The sequence below is a fragment of the Rattus norvegicus genome, chromosome 4 (assembly GCF_036323735.1).
Source record: "Rattus norvegicus strain BN/NHsdMcwi chromosome 4, GRCr8, whole genome shotgun sequence".
Classification (NCBI taxonomy): Eukaryota; Metazoa; Chordata; class Mammalia; order Rodentia; family Muridae; genus Rattus; species Rattus norvegicus.
Window position 1 is genome coordinate 113,029,707 of NC_086022.1, and position 6,130 is coordinate 113,035,836.

The 6,130-nt window shown below is 38.2% G+C and overlaps 1 non-coding gene across 1 annotated transcript; it reads right to left on the reverse strand.

The window, feature by feature from the left end:
* Positions 1-3,688: 3,688 nt before the first annotated feature.
* Positions 3,689-3,820, reverse strand: LOC120102643 (small nucleolar RNA SNORA51). Its single transcript, XR_005504267.1, has one exon. It is a non-coding gene; the product is annotated as a small nucleolar RNA SNORA51 (small nucleolar RNA).
* Positions 3,821-6,130: the final 2,310 nt, after the last annotated feature.

Sequence of the window (6,130 nt, forward strand, 5' to 3'; positions counted from 1 at the left end):
CTATGAGTCTGTACAAAAGATACTGAGGGAACCTGCCTTATTGGCTTTGATTGGTCAATAAAGTTACCTGCGGCCAATGTCTGGGAAGGGAGTTAGAGGCAGGACTTTAGAATTCCTTGACAAGGGACTGAGGGAGGTAAAAGAGAGAGCTTCCATGTCAGAAAATGAGTAAAGACCAGGCCTGAGAGGTACAAGAGAGAGAATGTAACAGCCATGTAAAAGTCAGGGGATCGTGGCCCAGGAGGGCTGCAGTTCTGGGTCCAAAGCAGTAAAGATGGAGTATAGTTTTAGTAAGTGATGAGTTGGTATTATCAGAAAATACATCAGCCACCTGGAATTTTGGTAGTGGCCCAACTATTTAACTGTTTAAGGTATATTGAGATATATAATTTTGTGTAATATATATCAGTTCTGGACCAATCTTTTTTAAAGCAGAGTAATTTTGACTGCAATGATGATTTAAATATATAGTCAAGGAGTCACCAGCTGTATTTATAAATTTAATTTTATACAAATATTATATTGGGAGCATAGAAATACTTATTTGGATATGGCCTACATCTGTGTTAACTGCTCACAAGCAGCAATGAAGAGTCCAGACAAAACCCACTTAGCTCATGACTCCCAGTGTTCTCGATCAAGCCTTTTACAAAGGATGCTTGCTGTCCCTCACTCTAATCTGTATGTAGTGTTATTTTGAAAGTAGTATCACTCTTAGAAGATTGATTTTCAAATCACATTATCTTCAAACACAAAATAAGATACTTATATGAGCATTTCTATGCATAACCTCTGAAGGCAACTGGATTTATATGACAAGTAGACAATTAGATCTTTGAATTGTAAAAGGAGCAGAAGCCTCACTGACAAGGCTGTGGCTGCTTCTGAGAGTCTAGAAACTGTTGATGTAGACAACGAAGCCAATTGGGAACTGCCACATGGGAGGACACACTTGGAGACCAATAGAATGTGGGTTGAGGGTATAAAGGGCACTTCTCAAGAATGAATAAATGAGCTTGCTTCTGTAGTCTCACCTGCTCTCTGAGTCTGAGCCATTGATTCTGCACCTTGTCACCCTCTGCCCACAAGGTCAATGCCAGGCGGGATTGAGGTTTCAGGCAACATCAAATCACTGTAGATATTCCATTCCCTTTCAAATTTGGTAAAGAAAAATTTATTTCACCACTTCTGGAAGCATCTTCAGTATAAGCCTTTCATTCATGGGACTTGGGAGACTAACTGAAGAGAGTGATCACAGATAAGATGGTTGTTTCTCAATATGCCAGCATCAAATGAAGAAGGAGATTCAGGCTGGGCTCCACTCTCAGAAGGGACTCCCTCTGAAGAGCTTGCCATGGACCTTTGGCAGAGGGACTTTCTTCATAGTTTATTATTTTAGGCCCTTCCTTCTTTCTTCACACTTTTTTCAGTAGGTTTCTATACCAGGAATACTTCCCAATGAGCCTCCTGGTGGCCCATTGTGCATAAGATGCCATAAGGAAATATGGATTAAGAACATTTCTGAACCTTAGTCTGAGCATCAGCTCTCAGATCTGAAATTTCTACAGTGTCCCTTTAGAAAGGAGAAGCAGCACATTTCACAAATAGAGGCTTTGTCTGCATCAGCGCTGCTTGGCTCAGTTAGTTGAGTTAGATCGAGCTCCCTTTCTAATGTGAGCTAGTGGTGTAATTATTGGAGCTATTCTTTTGAAAGGTGAATTCTAGGATGGTGCAAATTGATGACAATCTCATGGTAAACAACGACATCTTGGACCCCGTTTACCCAGCATGCTGCTGACAACACTGATTAATCGAAACTGAGAACAGATCGCTGTAATGATGGGGGAAAGAGCTCAGAGCATCCCACTGCCCATCAGCTTGCAGTTTCCCCTTTGTTGCTTTCTTTGCCTTTTCTATTTTAAACTTCAACCATATGGAAAAAAAAGAAATAGATGATTAGTTTAAATTTGGTTTAAATTATGGTTTTACAAACATATTGGTGACTGCTGCATTCAACTTAACTGGGAATTAAAGGGCTTGAACTACAGAAGTGTGCGATAAAAATAGGAAAGCTGTTTTGGAGAGAAAGAAGGTTATAATTTTTATTTCTGCTACCTTCTGACATTTTTACTGGCTTATGCCAACGGAATATCGTTACAGTGTAAAACAAAACAAATAAAAGCGAATGGGGATAATGAGAAAACAGCTTAAGTGGACCTGTCAGAGATAGAATAACAAAGTATTATACATATTTGACATGGTCTATAAATATGAGGCAGTCAATCAAAAGCCATTTAAATCTTACAGAGACCAAGAGCATGATAAAGTTGATCTGGAATCTTTCAATGCTACTTGTTATCTTAGCAAATTTTATTGTGGGTAGTTTTTAATAAGATATGGATTTTTAACTTCTAATCTTATTTCTAAATATTACCATTTAAATATAACTTCAAAATGCATACAGCTAATGGAGCCAGTAAAGTATTTAAGAGGTAATATTTAGATTTCAGCTTTGGCGCTGACAATTTACACTGACAACATTCTGGTAAGATACTGCCTGTTCCTGCACATTGTCACAAGTGAACACTGAATAAAATTGCATAAGAAATGATTACAGACAACTAATACGACTATGTAAAGAATAAGTAGAGTTGGATATAGGCAATTGCATTTATTAAATTTTTTCAAAAATCCTTACTAAAATATATTCTCTCAAAAATAGAAAGTCAACTGAGAAGGAAACATCTGAGAAAAAAGGTTAATGAAGATTGTATTTCTAATTTCATTGCTCTGTATAGATGTGTGTTCAAGTATGTGAACATGTATTTGAGTGTATGCATGTGTGTGTGAATGTGTGCATTAATGTTCATCCATGTTTGTGTGGACGTATGTGTAAAACAGTGCACATGTGTGCATTTCATCGTCAGTATATGTGTGTGGTGTGGGTACAGATATGAGGATGCCACAGAGTTGTTATCAGGATGTGTAGGTCAGAAAACACTTTTGGCAGTTGGTTTTCATTTTGCACTTTGTCTCTTAGGAAGGTCTCTCCTGATTCTTCTGCTTCTGTGTTTATTCCAGATTAGAAAGCCTGCAAACTTTCTGGACTAGTCTCTTGTCTTTGCTTTACTCTTTACAGTAAGATCTCTGTTCACATATATTCTTTGCACTGTATCAACTTTTTCTTGGGATCCAGGAATTCCAGTTCACTTTTCGGGGGTTGAGGAGGAATCACATTTACCCATTGCTCTTCCCAGCTTTGTAGTATTTCCAGTTGCTTGAAACCATGATCCATGTAGACCAGGCTCCCATCAATTTAGCTCCAAGTGACCTTAAGCTGTGATCTTCCAGACCCTTTCTGTCTTGATGATGGGCATAAAAGTATATGCCAACATGCCAGGTTTTTAGATGGTGCTAAGAGTCAAACACAAGTTTTGATGCATTCCAAACAAATAATCCACCAGTTGATTTGATATTCTTATTTATATACTTGAGTGTGTGTGATAGTGGCCACAACATAATTAAACCATGGTTATTGATATAATGAAGCCACAAACAATGGGTAGAATGATTCAGGCATTAGTGATTTACAAAAGGATGTATAATCTATGAAGAATATTTATATATTTTATGAAAAACATAAATATATTTATTTGTTGACTCAGTCTCAAGTTATACTCTTTTTTCCCAATGTCTATGCATTCACGATACAGACCAGGCATGGTGGCCTAGGCTGAGGTGTACACAGGGTAGTTTATTCTTCCTCTTCTTTCTATACAGTCAGTGTAGGAACACAGCCTGTGGTAAGCACAAGGAGGCCAAATTATACTCTTGTAGCCAATTTATTATCAACTGCAGCTCTTTAGTTTCTCCTAAGCAGAAATAAAAGAATGGGAAATGCCATAATAACATACTCAATTTCAAATGACTTGAAAATCTATATAGTATCAAAATAAGCATGCTTTAATCATTTTTAAAACAGGAAATTAAGTTATAAGATGTACTATTTTACCTAGCAGCTCAACCTGCACTTCAGAAAGAGCTAACTTAATACATTAAAAAGTAACTAGGCAACCTGGACATTCACCTACTTAGTACACCTAACCCACATGGAGGAATATTTGTATGCATCTCAAAGTATTAATAAAAATGAAAATAAGTTTAGTTGCAGCCCTAATTGTCCCATGGATAATGATGTCTTCCTACCGCTTTTTAAATTCTGATTGGTGAAGAGAATCACCTAAGAGACATAACTGGGAGTGTGTCTTTGAAGGAATTTTCAGTTTTTGCTAGTTGAGGAGAGAAGTCATGTCTGAATATGTGCAGCGCTACTGTCCTGGTAAATGTCCCAGACTGCACCCCTACCCATCTCTCTCTGCTTCCTGGCTGCAGGTAAAATGGATCAAACTGTCTCAAACTTCTTCCAGGGTGATTTCTTTGCCAGAATGGACTGAGTCCATGAATTGTGAGCCAAAATAAACCTTCCTTTCTTAAATTATTGGATGGATAAGATATAAGAGAATGGGAAGGGTGGTGAATCCCATCCAAGGATATTAAACCCAGGACTACATGGCACCCACCCATAGAAGATTGGGCCCTCCCATTGCAATCATTACCCAAGGCAATAGGCAACACTTTTCAGATTGTGTAGAATTATATGGATCTAAAACATCCCAAAACAGTACTAAATTGTTTATATTTAAATAGTGTTTTCACTTCAGGACAAATGCAGTCAAATATTCAATCAACATCAACCTTAGCCAAGAGTGCCTAGATTGTATAAGAAAGAAGGATCAGTAAGTCATACGGAGTCTTCTAGTAAGCAATATTTCTCCATGGCCTCTGCATCAGTTCCTGTCTCCATATTCTTACTTTGAGTTTCTTGAACTTGAGTTGAGTTCATTGCCTTGACTTTCCCCAGTGATAGACTGCTACATGGCAATGGGAATCAAATAAATGCTTTCTTACTCATGGGCAAATCTGAGGGAGGCAATTCCTCATTTGAAGTTCCCCTTCCTAAAGGGTTCTAGTTATCGTGTATCAAATTGACAATAAGTAACCAGCACTGACCTGCAAACTTTAAATAAGATGGAAATCTCAGCTGCAACTCAATTTTCCCCTGGAGATTTTTACCTTGAGCAGAAGATGTAATGATTAGCATCCAAAGTCTTGACCTGTGAGAGCTGACAAATACTTAGTGGATATTGTTTCCACACTTAGGTGTGTATCAAATTTGTATGAAGCATTTGAGAAAAATAAACACCTCAGCTGAGGAATAGAGAATGGCTGAGAAGCACCCAACGAAATGTTCAACATCCTTAGTCATCAGGGAAATGGAAATCAAAACAAGTCTGTGAGTCCATCTCACACCAGTCAAAATGGCTAAGATCGAAATCTTAGGTGACAGCAGATGCTGGCAAGGATGTGGAGAAAGAGGAACACTCCTCCATTTTTGGTAGGATTACAAGCTGGTACAAGCACTCTGGACATCAGTCTAGAGGTTCCTCAGAAAGTTGGATATTGTACTACCTGAGGACCCAGCTACACCACTCCTGGACATAAACCCAAAAGATATTCCAACATATAGTTCCACTATGTTCATAGCAGCCTTATTTATCATAGCCATAAGCTGGAAAGAACCCAGATGTCCTTAAACAGAGGAATAGGTAGAGAAAATGTGGTACATCTATACAATGGAGTACACCACTCAGCTATTAAAAAAAAGACTTCAAGAAAATTCTTAGGCAAATGGGTGAAACTAGAAAATATCATCCTGGGTAAGGTAACCCAGTCACAAAAAAACAATCACACACAAACACACACACACACACACACACACACACACACACACACACACACACACACACACATGGTATGCACTCACTGATAAATGGATATTAACCCAAAAGCTCAGATTACCCAATATACAATCCACAGACCACAAGAAACTCAAGAAAAAGGACGACCAAAGTGCAGATGCTGTACTCCTTCTTATAAATGGAAACAAAAATATTCATAGGAGAAGATATGAAGATAAATTTTGGAGCAGAGACTGAAGGAAAGACCATCCAGAGACTACCCCACCTAGGGATCCAGCCCATATACCTATAGCCACCAAACTCAGACTTGC